The 17598-nt window shown below is 32.8% G+C and overlaps 1 long non-coding RNA gene across 1 annotated transcript; it reads right to left on the bottom strand.

Moving 5' to 3' along the window:
* Positions 1-1459: 1459 nt before the first annotated feature.
* LOC127716167 (uncharacterized) lies at positions 1460-14153 on the bottom strand. Its single transcript, XR_007988790.1, has 4 exons — positions 14050-14153; positions 12650-12766; positions 5824-5937; positions 1460-1579 (listed from the first exon to the last, which is right to left on the bottom strand). It is a non-coding gene; the product is annotated as an uncharacterized LOC127716167 (long non-coding RNA).
* Between the last annotated feature and the right edge of the window lie 3445 nt (positions 14154-17598).

Consider the following 17598-nt stretch of genomic DNA (forward strand, 5'->3'; position numbering starts at 1 on the left):
AATACAAAACATGAGAAGCGACAGTAAACATCAAAAATCGATTTGTACCATCGACATGATGAAATTATGAGGTCGTCAAGAAATGAACTTTGTGATAATTTACACGTTCCCCAAACCTGAAATAATCCCATCGTCTACTTTCAAAATGCTTTTTAAATGAATGGGACCGTCTTTAACCTAAAATATATGCCATACTGAACGTTTCAGCTTGTTTATGGTGAGTAAACCTGCGTCTTACAAACAACTGTTTACTTTCAGTTTGAGTTTATCGTGACTTACGATCTAAAAACTAGAGACGTTCCGAAATCCTGTTTTGTAAACAAAGATTCATACGCACCGCGTGGGTATAACCGTATTACTAATTTCCGATTTTTAAAATCTTCGTAAATCTGGATAAAGACCAGTTTCTATCCAATGGATATCAAAATGATTCCGATTTTCACTTTTTTTAATGATTGTAAAGTTGAAATGGCATGAAAGGCTGACATTATTTAGGAGAACTATTTTGTCTAGCGATTGCTGATCATTGGAGGGTAAAAAGTCCAACACCATAACAAAAGGGATCTATTTATCATGTATACATACCGATTGTTTACGATTGTAAGACATGTGCATAAAAGTGAAAGCTCGAATAAATATGAAAAATATAACAAAGGGATAGCTCCAAATACCATTTAAAAACAAAAAAACATATGGACAGGTCAAGATATCTTTTTGGTAAATAAAATAAAGTATGTAAACTGGTTCCCGACCGACTACAACACTTTGTTCGAGTGTAGCGTAATACAAGCAGATTCCAGTTAGTATGTAAAATAGTAAATATGAAACCGAGTGCGGTAGGCGGAGGCAATAATCGACTGCCGTAAGTTCTGGTCAATGGTATCGGAAACATGCCGCTGATAGCGTCATTTTCCAAAAACCGCAAATATTATATGTATGCATGCTAAACAAATTTCTTGGTAGAGAGGTCTATACACTTCCTCTCAAATATGACTACCTTCATATGTATATAGATATAAAAATATGTGGTTTGAGTGCCAATGAGACAACTCTCCATCCAAGTCACAATTGGTAAAAGTAAACCATTATAGGTCAAAGTACGGCCTTCAACACAGAGCCAAGGCTCACACCTAACAGCAAGCAATAAAGGGCCTTTCAGACAGGAAAATCAATGGTCGAAGATATATAAAAATTGAGAAACAATTATTAACCACATAAAAAAGCCCACTGACATAGGGAAGGTGCAAACAAATGCACTGGGTTTAAACGTTTTACCTGGCACCAACCTTCACCCTAACCTGATACAGTGGTTCATGCATTTAAACTATTATTGATCTTTATCGAAAATATATGAACACTTCCATGACTTCAGTTGTAATATCTTTTTTTGAAAAGCCATACCTTCCAAAATAAATGTTTCTCACCCCTTACTAATATTCACAGATGACAAATATTTCAGTTATGTTTTAGTCAACTTTAATTTTCAAATAAATAACAACAAAAATGAATTAAATTAATGTCAAAGATTTGATTCCAAACTATGTTTCTTCTTTCTTGCATGCTGAAGTTGTTTTCTTATCTTTAAATATAGATTGAAATAAAATATTAATTTACATGGCATTTATGAGTTTGTTTATTAATAATTTCAGCTTTAAAAAAAATTCACAACAGTATCTACTTATAGGTGTATTATCTGTTCCTGATATGAATTCCAACATATAGTATTACACTGTACTATCTTTGCATAACTGAACTAAAGCAAAAATGAAAATCAATAAAAGAACAGAGTTCCAATGTCCCCAATGTTGCATATATCTTATCTATTAAATACAAGGGCAATACCTCAATAAATGGTAAATGTGTTCATGAGACACAGATATCATATAAATTCATAAAGGGACATAACTGAAGAACATGTAAAAGCGATGCTACCCAAATTTGTACTTGATCAGAGTTTTGTGGTAATAAGTATGGTGTATAAGTTTCATAACATTTTGTCAAGGCAAACTCAAGTTAGTGAACTGAAAGGAAAAATTCAGCAATTTTTCCATTTTTAGCTCATCTGGCCCGAAGGGCCAAGTGAGCTTTTCTCATCACTTTGCGTCCGTCGTCTGTCGTCGTCCAGCGTCGTCTGTTAACTTTTACAAAAATCTTCTCCTCTGAAACTACTGGGTCAAATTTAACCAAACTTGGTCACAATCATCATTGGGGTATCTAGTTTAAAAAATGTGTCCGGTGATCCGGTCAACCAACCAAGATGGCCGCCATGGCTAAAAATAGAACATAGGGGTAAAATGTAGATTTTGGCTTATATCTCTGAAACCAAAGCATTTAGAGCAAATCTGACATGGGGTAAAATTGTTTATCAGGTCAAGATCTATCTGCCCTGAAATTTTCAGATGAATCGGAGAACCTGTTGTTGATTTCCTGTCACTAAATTGGTAATTTTAAGAAAATTTTGCAGTTTTTGGTTATTATTTTGAATATTATTATAGATAGAGATAAACTGTAAACATCATAATGTTCAGCAAAGTAAGATCTACAAATAAGTCAACATGACCAAAATGGTCAGTTGACCTCTTAAGGAGTAATTGCCCTTTATATTCAATTTTTAACATTTTTTTTGTAAATTTTTGTAATCTTTCACAAAAATCTTCTCCTCTGAAGCTACCAAGACTAATTTAACCAAACTTGTCCGCAATCGTCATTATGGTATCTAGTTTAAAAAATTTGTCCGATGACCCCGCCTTCTAACTATCATGGCCGACTTGGTTAAAAATAGAACATAGGGGTAAAATGCAGTTTTTGGTTATATCTCTGAAACAAAAGCATTTAGAACAAATCTGACAGGTGGCAAAAATGTTCATCAGATTTAGATTTATCTGCCCTGAAATTTTCAGACGAATCCGACAACCTGTTGTTGGGTTGCTGCCCCTGAGTTAGTAATTTTACAAAAAATTTTGCAGTTTTTTGTTATTATCTTAGATATCATTATAATATCTAATATCTAATACTATTAATTATGATTTTAACCTTATTTTACATGATCCAAAGCATCAGTAAATACAGGTGAGCGACACAGGCTCTTGAGAGCCTCTAGTTTAAAGGGTCATAATATAGATATATTACAAGAAGATGTGGTATGAGTGCCAATGAGACAACTCTCACTCCAAGTCACAATTTGAAAAAGAAAACTAGAGGCTCTAAAGAGCCTGTGTCGCTCACCTTGGTCTATGTGCATATTAAACAAAGGACACAGATGGATTCATGACAAAATTGTGTTTTGGTGATGGTGATGTGTTTGTAGATCTTAATTTACTGAACATTCTTGCTTCTAACAATTATCTCTATCTATAATGCACTTTGCCAAGTAGTTACAGAGGAAAATATTTTGTAAAAATTTACCAAAATTTATGAAAATTGTAAAAAAATGACTGTAAAGGGCAATAACTCCTTAATGGGTCAATTGACCATTTTGATCATGTTGACTTATATGTAGGTCTTACTTTACTGTACATTATTGCTGTTTACAGTTTATCTCTATCTATAATAATATTGAAGATAATTACTAAAAATCTGCAAAATTTTCGAAAATTACCAATTCAGAGGCAGCAACCCAACAACGGGTTGTCTGATTCATCTGAAAATTTCAGGGCAGATAGATTGTGACATAATGAACATTTTTTCCCCCATGTCAGATTTATTCTTTATGCTTTGGTTTCAGAGATATGAGCCAAAAACTGCATTCTACCCTATGTACTATTTTTAGCCATGTCGGCCATCTTGGTTTGCGAGCAGATTCTTCGGACACATTTTTTAAACTAAATACCCTAATGATGATTGTGGACAAGTTTTGTTAAATTTGTCTCAGTAGTTTTTGTGGAAAAGATTTTTGTAAAAGATTACAAAAATTTAAGAAAAATTGTTAAAAATTGACTATAAAGGGCAATAATTCCTTAAGAGGTCAACTGACCATTTTGGTCAAGTTGACTTAATTGTAGGTCTTACTTTGCTGTACATTATTGCTGTTTACAGTTTATCTCTATCTATAATAATATACAAGATAATAACCAAAAACGGCAAAAATTCCTAAAAATTAACCATTCAGGGGCAGCAACCCAACAACGGGTTGTCGGATTAATCTGAAAATTTCAGAGCAGATAGATCTTATCCTGATGAACAATTTTACCCCATGTCCGATTTGCTCTTAATGCTTTGGTTTCAGAGATATAAGCCAAAATCTACATTTTACCCCTATGTTCTATTTTTAGCCATGGCAGCCATCTTGGTTGATTGGCCGGGTCACCGGACACATTTTTAAAACTATATACCCCAATGATGATTGTGGCCAAGTTTGGTTTAATTTGGGCCAGTAGTTTCAGAGGAGAAGATTTTTGTAAAAGTTAACGACGATGGATGCCAAGTGATGAGAAAAGCTCACTTGGACTTTGGGCCAGGTGAGCTAAAAACATTATAGGTCAAAGTCAAGCTTCAACACGAAGCCTTAGCTCACACAGAACAGTAGGCTATAAAGGGTCTCAAAAATGACTAGTGTAAAACCATTCAAAAGGGAAAACCAGCTGTCTAATCTATGTAAAAAACAAGAAACATTTCAATTCTAGAACATCAAAAGTGACACCACCAAAATTCAATCTTGCTCTGTTTTTTGTGGTAATAAGTATTGTGTATAAGTTTCATAACATTTGGTTGAGGTTAACTTAAAATGACTTAAAGTTAGAAAACAGAAACGGAAAATTCAGCAGTTTCCATATTTGTAAAGGGGCATACCTCTAGAACGGTTAAAATGACACCAACAAAATTCAATCTTGATACGTGAATTAAATTAAGTAAATTAAAAGCAAACTAAATATTACTGTTATATACATATACAGATTCATAGATCTATAATCTGTCGATACCTGTATCTTGGCATTGCACAAAGTCATGTTTTTCTCTGTTTATGACTTCTTTACACTAAATCCATTGGATGTTGGAAGTGTACTGATTGATAATTTAGTCTAAGATGCATGATTTTTTTATTAGATGTTAGTGGCTTTGAACTAGCTGCCAGTAACTGTGAGTACTCTCAGATCTGCACTTAGTGTTTTTTTGTTGTTGGGATAAATATACAAGTACTCAGCCATGTCTACTCTGTGTCGTATTTCTATTTGTATCCATTTGATGAGTTAAGCCTTTTTCAACTGATTTTTATAGTTTGTTCTTATGTTGTACTGTCACACCACTGTCCCAGGTTAGAGGGAGGGTTTGGATCTCGCTTACATGTTGAACCCCACCCCCACACATTCTGTATGTATGTGCCTGTCCCAAGTCAGGAGCCTCTTATTCAGTGGTTGATGCTTGTTGATATGTTACATATTTTTTTTTCCGTTAATTTTTTTGTTCATAAATTAGGCTGTTTGTTTTCTCGTTTGAATTGTTTTACATTTGTCATTTCAGGGCCTTTTATAGCTGACTATGCGGTATGGGGTTTGCTCATTGCTGAAGGTTGTACGGTAAACTATAATTGTTAATTTCTGTGTCATTTGGTCTCTTGTGGAGAGTTGTCTCATTGGCAATCATACCACATCTTCTTTTTTTATATTTGGGACATTAAAGGAAACAATTCTTTTAAAAATATTTGATCTGCAATGATTTTCAAACTTGTCTAAAATATTGATGACATAAACCTTAACATAAATTTCATAAAAATCTGGTAAGAATTGTACACATTAGAGCACTCATAAGGCAATTTTCCATATAATGAATGTTTCCAAGGGGCATACATTATCTATATATATGTTAATAGTTAAGTCTTTTAAATACCTTAAACAAACAGCCTTCAAGTTCCTCAGGCATGTCAGGAAACACTTTCTAGTAAATAAGATATGTCCTATCCCCATTGATTCATTCTCTGGATTTTATATGCAAAATATTCCCCTGAAAAAAAATATATGATTACTAATTCATGTGATCATGCATACTCCGACTTCTCTTGAACTGAATTTAACTGTGCGTATTGTTATGCGTTTACTTTTCTACACTGGCTAGAGGTATAGGGGGAGGATTGAGATCTCAAAAAACATGTTTAACCCCGCCACATGTTTGCGCCTGTCCCAAGTCAGGAGCCTCTAGCCTTTGTTAGTCTTGTATGGTTTTTAATTTTAGTTTCTTGTGTATAATTCGGAGTTTAGTATGACGTCCATTATCACTGAACTTGTATACATATTTGTTTAGGGGCCAGCAGAAGGACGCCTCCGGGTACGGGAGTTGATCGCTACATTGGAGACCTATTGGTGACCTTCTGCTGTTGTCTGTTCTATGGTCGGGTTGTTGTCTCTTTGACACATTCCCCATTTCCATTCTCAATTTTATACTAATATGTTGTTGAATAACTCATTGACATTGGAAACAAATATATTCCATTACTTATCAATGCTTATTATTAATACATGTACTTTGACCAAGAGGATACTATTCTGTGGAAAAGTTTCATTTTTTTCACAATAAATATATATTTTGCGTACATGTACAAAAACTTTTTCATTAATCTCAGGGATACAACTTCCAGTGCATACATGTACATGTTTTTGCCAGCTGGAACTCATTCACTTTACTGAAATAGTTAGTTTGGAAGAAATTTTACAATTGCTATATATATATATGTTGTACATGTCATATAGTAGTAATGCATTAATAAGTAATTGGTAGGAATAACACATGTTAGAAAATATTTTTAAACATTTTTACTCAGCCATCATGGTCATGGAAAATTAAACCCACTACCATGGAAAAATTGACACACTTAGAAACTATATATACCTCAATATTGACCTGCCCAAGAGCTACCTGAATATCAAGTTATTGCGGCATTTAAACTACATGTACAAATGCATGTATCCAGTGACGGATCCAGACATTTTCATAAGGGGGCCCGCTCCGGACATGCTTTAGTGATTCCATAGATATAATTAGCCAAATCTTTCCCACAAAAATGGGGAGGGGGGCAGGCCCCCGTCCCCCCTTAAAAAACACCTCTGGTATCTAAAAACTAAGAGGCTCTAAAGAGCCTGTTTGTAGATTTACAAAATTTATGAAAATTGTTAAAAATTGACTGTAAAGGGCAATAACTCCTTACGGGGTAAATTGACCATTTTAGTCATATTGACTTATTTGTAGGTCTTACTTTGCTGTACATTATTGCTGTTTACAGTTTATCTCTATCTATAATAATATTCAATAATAACCAAAAGCTGCAAAATTTTCTTAAAATTACCAATTCATGGGCAGCATCCCAACAACCAGTTGCCTGAATGATCTGAAAATTTCAGGGCAGATAGATTTTGACCTGATAAACAATTTTAACCTGTCAGATTTGCTCTAAATGCTTTGGTTTCAGAGATATGAGCCAAAAACTGCATTTTACCCTATGTACTATTTTTAGCCATGTCAGCCATCTAGATTCGCGGGCGTGGTCATCGGACACAATTTTAAAACTACATACCCTAATGATGATTGTGAACAAGTTTGTTTAAATTTGTCTTTGTAGTTTCAGAGGAGAAGATTTTTGTAAAAGATTACAAAAATTTACGAAAAATTGTTAAAAATTGACTATAATGGGCAATAACTCCTTAAGGATGTATTCTTCTGACATTGCAGTCTCGTTGAAATCTCGTTCTGGAATTATTTCCAAAACATATGATACAAGTGTAAAATATCAATGAATTTTAAAAATATAATAGTCAAACATAACTCTGTGAAAAAATTGTGTATGAACAATGCATAGTTTTTGAGTAATCTAGTTTTCAAATTTTACGACCAATCAAGTCAGTCTTTTTAGCCAAAATTTTGAGAAAATGGGTGAGGGGTACAAAAAATGATTTTACAAGAATCATATACATCCCATATCATTTTTGTCTTTTCAAATTTCTTAGATATGTATTTTTTCAATCATTTATAACAAAAAAGTTGAAGTAACATGAGTAATATGCATTTTGTTCTTAAAACTGAGAAAAATCACAAATTTTCAAAATTGACGGCATGGTAAATTTGACACAAAAAAAGCATCAAAATATGATAAAACTTTCTTATATTAACACCTACCTATAGTTTTTTAAAGTTAAATTTATTCAGATTGGTCCACTTCATCTTTATTGAAAGTATGAAAAAAAGTTTAATTGTGGAACTGTAATTGTTTTCACGATAATAGCCCAAAATAGTTAAAAATTGATGAAAAATGGGAAAATCATCAAAATTGGATATTTTCAAAGGGCCGTAGCAAAAAAAGAAGTGCACCACCATATGATTTTTTCTTCACCAATTATTTTTTTACAGTCTTATAAACCCAAAAATCAGGTTAAGAAAAAAAGTTTAATTCTAGAAATTTTTGGCTCCTCAGAGGTGTACATCCTTAAGGGGTCAACTGACCAAATCAACTGACCATTTTGGTCATGTTGACTTATTTGTAGATCTTACTTTGTTGAACATTAATGCTGTTAAAAGTTTATCTCTATCTATAATAATATTCAAGACAAGAGGCTCTCAAGAGCCTGAATCGCTCACCTTGATTTTTTGGCATTTATCTTTCGTTTAAGAGTTTAAGAGTCCAATTTCATCGTAGTTTGTGTTTTTGGTTTAATGTATATTAATAGGTGTTTGAAAATGCAGTTTTTTGTCATACTTTCTTTGGTTTCTGAAATATAAGCCAAAAACTGCATTTTACCCCTATGTTCTATTTTTAGCCATGGCGGCCATGTTTTTTGACGAAACAGAAAATAAAACACAAACTTTATTCTAGACACCCTAAGGATCATTCAGCTTAAGTTTAGTTGGAATTGGTTCAGTGGTTTCAGAAAAGAAGATTTTTTAAAGTTAGAAAACATGATAAACAAATGTAAAATTGTCCTTAAAGGGCAATAACTCTTTAAGGGGTCAATTGACAATTTTGGTCATATAAAAACTTATTTGTAGATCTTACTTTGCTGAACATATTTGCTGTTTACAGTTTATCTTTATCATTAATACTATTCAAAATAATAACCAAAAACTGCAAAATTTCCTTAAAATTACCAATTTAGTGGCAGCAACCCAACAATGGGTTATTAGATTCATCTGAAAATTTCAGGGCTGACAGAACATTACCTTATGAACACTTTAACCACTGTCAGATTTGCTCTAACTGCTTTGGTTTTTGAGATATAAGCCTGTAAACAAAAAACTTATATACAGGTTGTTTTTACCTGTCATAAGTAACAAACCAAATTAAGATACTAAGGACAGGTGATTGACATGTTCAGGTACAATGCACATAGGCTTAGCTATTGAAAGGTTAATCTTTGCATCATCAATCTTAGCGATAATTCTACTTTTCCAATAGTACATATCTATCTATATTCCAGAGGTTAGCATAGAACAAACATTAAACAAAAATATTTTAAACAGGTAACCCCCTCCCGAAAACTGTAATCAAAGTATGAGACAAATATTAGTAAGTTTTCTAATAAGAATGCGTAACAATCAAAGACATTGTTGAATTACGTTTGTTTTGTTTTTTACTGATAGGGTCAAGAATTTTAATTACTGCATATCTGATTCATGTTTGAATTGACGTGATAGAATACAAACTTTAGCATGTACCAAGATGATGACAAGAAGATTTTCCCATACGATTGAAATGTGTTAAAATAGAGTTAGTTTCCGATTTAGTTTCAGGAATGTCGATTTCCTTCCCTGTGCATTGTAAACACCTCTTTGCACTTTTTGTAAGTTATCTTTAATCTCATGTTTAAGCTGAAAAAAGAAAGGAAGGTAACATTAAAACCTGACCTTTAAACTTCCTTTCGAAATAGGAAGCCTCTCTCTACTTTTTTTTTAATTATACTAGACATATTGTTATCTATGGTATTCACAGAAATGAATAAAATGGAAATTGGAAAGTATACTTCCTTGTAGGAAAATAAGAAAATAATATATGCATTTGTTTAATCTCCAAATGACATGTGACCTCAATCATACGCAGGAACTCGTGTGGTTTGTGATGCAATATATGAAAAAAACAATTGGTCTTGCTTTATTTCATAAAAACAATGGTCATATAGCTATATATATGTAGGGATATATCCTTCTTTGTACAATTCACTCTGATTCAAACAAAAAATTCTCTGAAACAGACATTATCAAGATGCTTGATTTCTTGATTGACAACATATTTGTTACGTTTGGAGGACGTGTTTTTCAACAAACAATCGGCATTCCCATGAGAACCAACTGTGCTCCTCTTCTTGCCGGTTCTTTCTTTTATTTTGAGGCTGACTTCATACAGGAACTTCTTGGGAAGAAAGAAATGTGAGAAGTAACCTTTAACTTCACTTTCCGCTATATAGATGATGTTTTCTCACTTAAATAATTCAAAATTTGGTGACTATGTTAAACGCATCTATCCCATCAAACTTGAGATAAAGGATACAACAAATACAGCTACGTCTGCCTCATATCTTAACCTACATCTAGAAATTGACAACGAGCGTCGGTTGAAAACAAAACCTTACGACAAAAGAGATTATTTCTGCTTCCCAATTGTTAACCATTTCTATGTAGCAACATTTAAACGCGTCTGCATACGGAGTATATATCTCCCGGTTGATACGATATTCCAGGGGTTGTATTGCCTATCTGATTTCCTTGATAGAGGGTCGCTGCTCAAAAGAAAGCTATCAAACCAAGAGTTCCAAGAGATAAAATGTTGAAATCTTCCATTCGCAAATTTGACGGACGCCATCACGAGTTGGTTGACCGTTATGGAATATCTGTTTCACAGATGACGACGGATATGTTCCAATTGTCGTATCTATAATCAAGTCCTCTTTTACCCGAATGTGACCTACCGATAAGACTTATCACCGGGTTTTTGTACTTACATGAGCAACACGACGGGTGCAACATGTGGAGCAGGATCTGCTTACCCTTCCGGAGCAACTGAGATCGCCCCTAGTTTATTGGTGGGGTTCGTGTTGCTCAGTCTTCAGTGTTTTATGTTGTGTTTTGTATACTTTGTTATACATTTGTGTTTTTCTTTATTTGCTATGGCGTTATCATTTTATTTTCAATTTATGAGTTTGAAGGTCCCTTTGGTAATTTTCGCCTCTCTTTTACAAAGTATGCATGATTATGTTTCCTTGATTCAAAGTAATGAAAAGGCTCCCTTTTTAACCTTACTTAAACTTGTATATCCTGAATGATATATAGGGAGTTGTGCTAACGAATATAATTTTCGTTTCACCATAAAAAAAAATAGGTTTAATAACACGCGATAATTGGATGCAGACCTGACATCAAAATCTATAAATTTCTTTTTTTCTTTTTTTTAATTAATGATATTTCAAACCCAATTGAAGTGAACCGTGCTTGTAGCAATTTAAGTACAACAATTTATACATTTGAAACTATTTATATCACCGATTGAAATACCACCCTTAAGTCTGATTTCTTATGATCATGTCACAGCTGAACCTGGATATGTTAGAATTGTTTTAACCACGTTCTCATCATCTTTTGCGCAAATGACATCACCAAATGAGACTCATCAACGACTTTGTACTTAAGATAAGTAACACAACAGGTGCCACTAGTTGAGCAGGAGCTACTTACACTTCAGGAGACCTCAGACCACCCCCTTGTATTTTGTTTGGTTCATGTTGCTTAGTCTTTAGTCTTCTATGTAGCAGTTTGTGATTTTGTTTGTCTTTTCTTCGTATGTCGTGATTTTACAATGACATTGTCAGTTTATCTCTATTTATTAGTTTTGAATGTCCCCTTTGTATCTTCCGCCTTTTTTTAGACACTAGTATTTACAGTTAGATTGACAATGTGATCGAAAACATCATTGTCCTCAGTCTAATTGTGAAAACGTACACACGAAAAATCTATCTAGTTAAGTTGGTATGTTTCTGTATCCTTGGGGGATTTTTATGTATTAAGGACACAAATAAACACAAATAATGAGTTTTGATGTAATATTTTCTCTCAATAAAAATAATATCTGTTACTCCCATTGACAAGAAACAAGAAAAAGAGAGTAATTATCAAACTGGACATGTGCATAGGATTGTTTTTTGAAATAAAAATGGTTAAAATATCATTCCAGAACATGAATATTGCACTGAAACGTTTTATTGGAGTATATTTGGGTATATTGGGGTAAAAAGTCATTTTGTGATCACCCCCACTAATAATATTATAGATATGGATTTTCTTTATGGACCATAACTCTGGACTAAATCATCAGACCGGAATACCATTCAAACTTGATCTATAAAAATTTATAACAAACATTAAATCAATATCTTCAAGAACGAAGAAAAAAGTGTGGAAAACTGATTTGCCTGATGGATGGACAGACAGACGGACGGAGTGCAAACCTAAAGTCCCCATCAACTTCATCGGTAGGGGACTTAATTAAAAGCAAATTACAAAATCAAGATTCTTTATTCAAAGCAAATTTATTATAAAGTTATAATTAACATACATGTAAGAGTAAGCAATTTTTCTTCTTAACATTTATTTAAGGTACAAAAATGTAGCAGGATAAGCAGTAAACCTTCACCCCCAATCCCAACTTTGGGAACACTGATAATTTTTATTTATAAATACTTACATATCTGTTTCTAGCTGCAGCACATGTCTGAATTCTAATTTCTTGTGTACTTCATTTTACTCCTTTAGCCTTTCCAGTCCTGGGGCAATTTGCCAAATGTTTCATTTCTTGTGAATCCTAGTAGAAATGAAATATTAAAATAACAGTTGTGTGTTCCCTCCTATAATTCCTTTAATTATTCCAATTAATTAGAAAAATCAATTATCATTTATAATGAATTTATCTGTTCAACTGTTGCAAATATTTTCCAATCATGTTCATTGATGTTTGTTCAGCTAGGAAACTTACAATGACTTAAGTATGTTTGAATTTTAAACAACTATTTTTAAGAACAATTCTTTATTTAAGTATATATTACATACTTCCAAAATCATATCAGCAGCATATGATATCATGTTTAATGTTACATGCAATCTTCACGATTAACCACAAGCTGTCAACTTACATGTAAATATATATATTCAAGATGCAGATCCAGGATTTTCAAAAAAGGGGGTCCTGAAGCCCCCGAAACTAGCACAATGTTTGGACATGTTGGAGTGGAACATGTAAAATATTCTATGCATTAACCTTATATGTTGCAGCACTGTAAAAAGGAGGGGGGGCTCAAATTGCTGGGTTTTAGTTTGTAATTTTCTAAAAAAAATAAACACATTTTAATTTTATTTATATATCTATTCTAGGGCATGCATGGCATGTAATATGCCTTAAGATTTTTCCAGATTAACAGATTAGCTTGTACTGATCATGCTGAAAGTAAATTTTGAGATGAAAACAGCAATTTTTGTTTCAGGGTCTACAGGAGGAACTATAAATCATTGTTAATAGCACAAATAAACCAATTTCAAGCCTGCAGACGCAACCCAACTTGAACACACTTCCTCATTGTTGAAGGCCTTACAGTGACCTATACTTTCTAATTTCTGTGCCATTTGGTCTCTTGAGAAGAGTTGTCTCATTGGCAATCATACCATGCCATGTCACTTCTTTTTTATATTCCACAGACTTCATTCTTTCTGAAACACAAAATGCATTTATCTTTTAAATATCTAATGGATGACAGGCCTTAAAACTTTCCAAACTGCACAGGTAAGTCTGTACACAGAAGAGTTTTTGAGGTGTAAAACAGTGAATACACTATACAGCCACTTTTGTCCGTTTGTGATGATGAACCTTAACCCATTCAATGAGTTGTCAGACCTATTTGCAATCGCATTTTCCACTTTTTCATAAGTGGGGCGAGTTGGTAAACAAGAGAGGGGCGATGTTTTAGAAGGTTGGACGAGTTGGTGAAAAAGTGGGGCGATTTTCCAATGGGGCGAGTTGTTATAAATGGATTCTAACTGCATGAAATTATTGAAAGGTGGAAATAAAAATATCTCTATCTGTAAAGAAATTACCTTTTCTTCGTTCTCCTTAACGATGCTATCATATCTATCTTTATCTAGCTCTGGAAACTGGTCAAGATGCGTTTTCACTGCCACTGGTGACATTTTTACAAGTGTTGCTGAATATGAATTTTTCATTTTTTTGCGAAGTTTCCCTTTAAAGAACGTTTTGCGACAGGACCGGTAACTCTGTAATTGTTTTTGCGGGAAAATATGAATGCCTACTCGTATCCAATCTTAGAAAAATCGAATTTTTACAGAAAAGTGTCCACCATGCACTTGCATTGCACTATTATTAGAACAGTAGAATAGAATGATATACAAACGGATGCATGTAACTGTATTTTAATATAATATATAACAACAAATCAGTGTATACTGATTTGTATCACTACAATATAATAGTTATTACGGTGAAGTTGAATTTCCTGTCATTTATTCATCATACTCGCACGCACTTGTTTAGAAAAAAATATATCTCTGTACTTTAACCTCAGTTTCAGGTAAAGAGATATGTTGTTTTTTTTCTGAGACAAGTGCTTTTGACGGGCCATCCTCAAGAACTTGTGGTCATCCGATGTTCAGTACTTCAGTACTTTGATTCTGGTTGCTATTGCTGGTCTTAATTGAATAGTTTGATATATTATTTGATTTGATTTAGTTTTTATTTCTGCAATTGTTTAAACAATCATTGTAATCATTGCATTTAAATTTAATGTAATTATTCAGCTCAGCTTTGGATGCTGTGATCTCAGAGGCTGTGATTATATATTTAGCAATTCATTTTTTGTATTCTATTCTAATTTTCTATTAATCATGATAGTAATAAGTGTGAATATTATATGGAAAGCAGACAGAGACAATTATTTTATAATATTTTCTTTTTTTGTGGCCAGAATACTTATTATTTTCATTTGTGATAAGGCAAGATTATTTCTTTCCAACTTAACATTTGCTAATTGCTAATAATGGGGGACAGAATATTTATTTCCAGAATCTGCCAGACCCCTCCTCCATCAGACATTGTCAGAATCAAATGGTCACAAATACAAGCTCATATAATTTGTACAATTCTTTGTAACACCAATATAAAATATAAGGAGATATGATTCCTATTAAATGAGACAGCTTATAATTCACCAAAGTTCAAATGAGTGGATGTAAGCAATTATTTATTGGCAATCATGATTTGTAGCCTTCAACAATGATAAAAACCCATACTGGCTGTATAGTTAGCTGTTAAGGAACCCAACATGAAAAATATGACGCCATTCTATTCAGAAAAACTACTGGCCTAATTTATGTTTCATTGGTCAGTGTTTAGTCTTCCAGCTTAAGGTGGTATGGGAGTCTAAAATAAAAATGATAGAATTTTTTCATACTTTGCCAAAACGTAGTATCTATTGATATATGTTCAAAAATATAATAAAAATGATAGGTCACCGCGCATTTTCTCAAGCTATGTACAGGTTGTGACAAAATGACACATTTTGTATGGATTATACAGGAAAAAACACCATTTTCACAGACTAACTGCCCACAGTGATTAGAAACTAAACAAAATGATAGAATTGTAAAATAAATTAGGAAAAGATAGCTTTCAGACAATGCTTTGAGAATATCAAAAGAAAAGATAGGGTCACCGTACGTTTTTTCTGGCTAAAATACAAAATAGGAAAATTCCATGTAGATTCCTTCAGAAAATGCACTGTTTTAGAGTTACCTCCCCTTAAAATGCCAATTCAAAAACATTGAAAAAAAAAAAAAAAAAATCTACACTTGTAAAAATATTAATATTCATAAGTTATATTCTTATAAATTGGTTCTTTTAAATGGAAATTCACATTAAATATCTGCATTCCTGCATCAAATTTTGCTAACTTGATAGAAAATCTGGACCTTAGGTTCTGTGTTTTGTACAATCCAAGATGGCGGAAGACACCCATACCACCTTAAGTCAGTTTTTCAGACACTACATGTACCGGTATCAGTAATAAACCTTAAGGTCAGCTAAGTTTGGCAGTTTCTCAGATACAATTCAGTAATAAGGTCATATATAATTGATGTATGGAATGATTGTAAGGTGCACATGTCTGCCTGGCAGGGTTCATCTGACTTTGACCTCATTTTCATGGTTCATCATTCAATGTTAACTTTTCCTGCTTAAGTCAGTTTCTCAGATACTATAAGTGATAAGGTATTTGATGTATGGAATGATTGTATTATTAAGGTACACATGGCTGCCTGGCAGGGTTCATCTGACCTCGACTGCATTTTCATGGTTCATTAATGCAGTCTGCGCCAAAAACTTTTTCATGTACTAGTCCGGAAACTAAATATAAAAAATTGTCCCTATATGACTATAAAATTTTGAAAATTTACACTAGTCCAAATCAATATTTACTAGTCTGGGGCATCAGAATGTAACCTCTTTTCAAATAATTTGAATAAGAAATTTACACACCACGAATTAGAAATTTAATATTGAGATTTAAATGCACATTTTTCATGCACATATCTCATTTTCATTCCTAGGATATATATGTTAGAATTAGAATAACTATAAACTTTCACTGAAAATTGTGACCGATAGATTTGAAGTTTTGTACCCAGAGCTCGCACACAAATACACTGATCCACGGTTAAAACTAATAAAAGGGATTTAATTGAAATGATACTTTCCCAATTTATTCCATTTGATATTTCTATAAATGAATAACGATATGTAAACTCTAGGACTTCTGACCTCATGGTAAAGACACATTTTATTTATTTATACTTGTCATTTGTGTGATCAGATATTCATGATATTTTTTTATAAAAAATTACTAAATAAAATTAATTACTTGTTACTTTACAACCAATTGTTACTCATTCATCATATTTATAATCAAATATTCCAGGCATTTGAATCTACACTGATCTATGGACCAAAAATTCAAGAAGAACCGAATACATGTGTGAATAGATGTATTGGTTAAAAGAAAAGAAAACTGCTAAGGTCAGTATGACATTAAAAATGAATTAATTATGATTAAATCAGTATACAAAAAACATTTATTTTATTTTTTTTTAAAGCAGGCAGCAACAGAGTTTGTCCATAAGAAAATCCCTTTTAAAATGATCACATAATTTTTTTTTTAAGGATTGAGGGTTATAAATGAAGGTATAGTACAGTACAATATTACTACTAGTCAAGGATTAGCTTCTTAAAGAGTTGATCAGAGTAAGTAAAGAGAGGATGATGATTTTACATGTATCACAAAATTAATTGACATATATCATGTATATTGGATTAGTCAGGGATTAGGAAAGAAAGAGTTTACTACAACAACAAACCATACTGACAGACTGTAATGAGTTCACAGGAATGGTCAAAAGTTTACACATCATGTTTTTAAACAAGGAACAAGAACAGGAATTAAATAGTAGCTTCAACTTAGAGCTCAATAATAACAATTGACAAACCAACAATGATGATTAATTATAAAAACAGTAGTTTAATGTAGATGAAATCATGAAAGAGGGGGGAAAAAGACACAAGATGTTAGGACTCTATTT

The sequence above is a fragment of the Mytilus californianus genome, unplaced genomic scaffold (assembly GCF_021869535.1).
Source record: "Mytilus californianus isolate M0D057914Y unplaced genomic scaffold, xbMytCali1.0.p SCAF_9, whole genome shotgun sequence".
Lineage (NCBI taxonomy): Eukaryota > Metazoa > Mollusca > Bivalvia > Mytilida > Mytilidae > Mytilus > Mytilus californianus.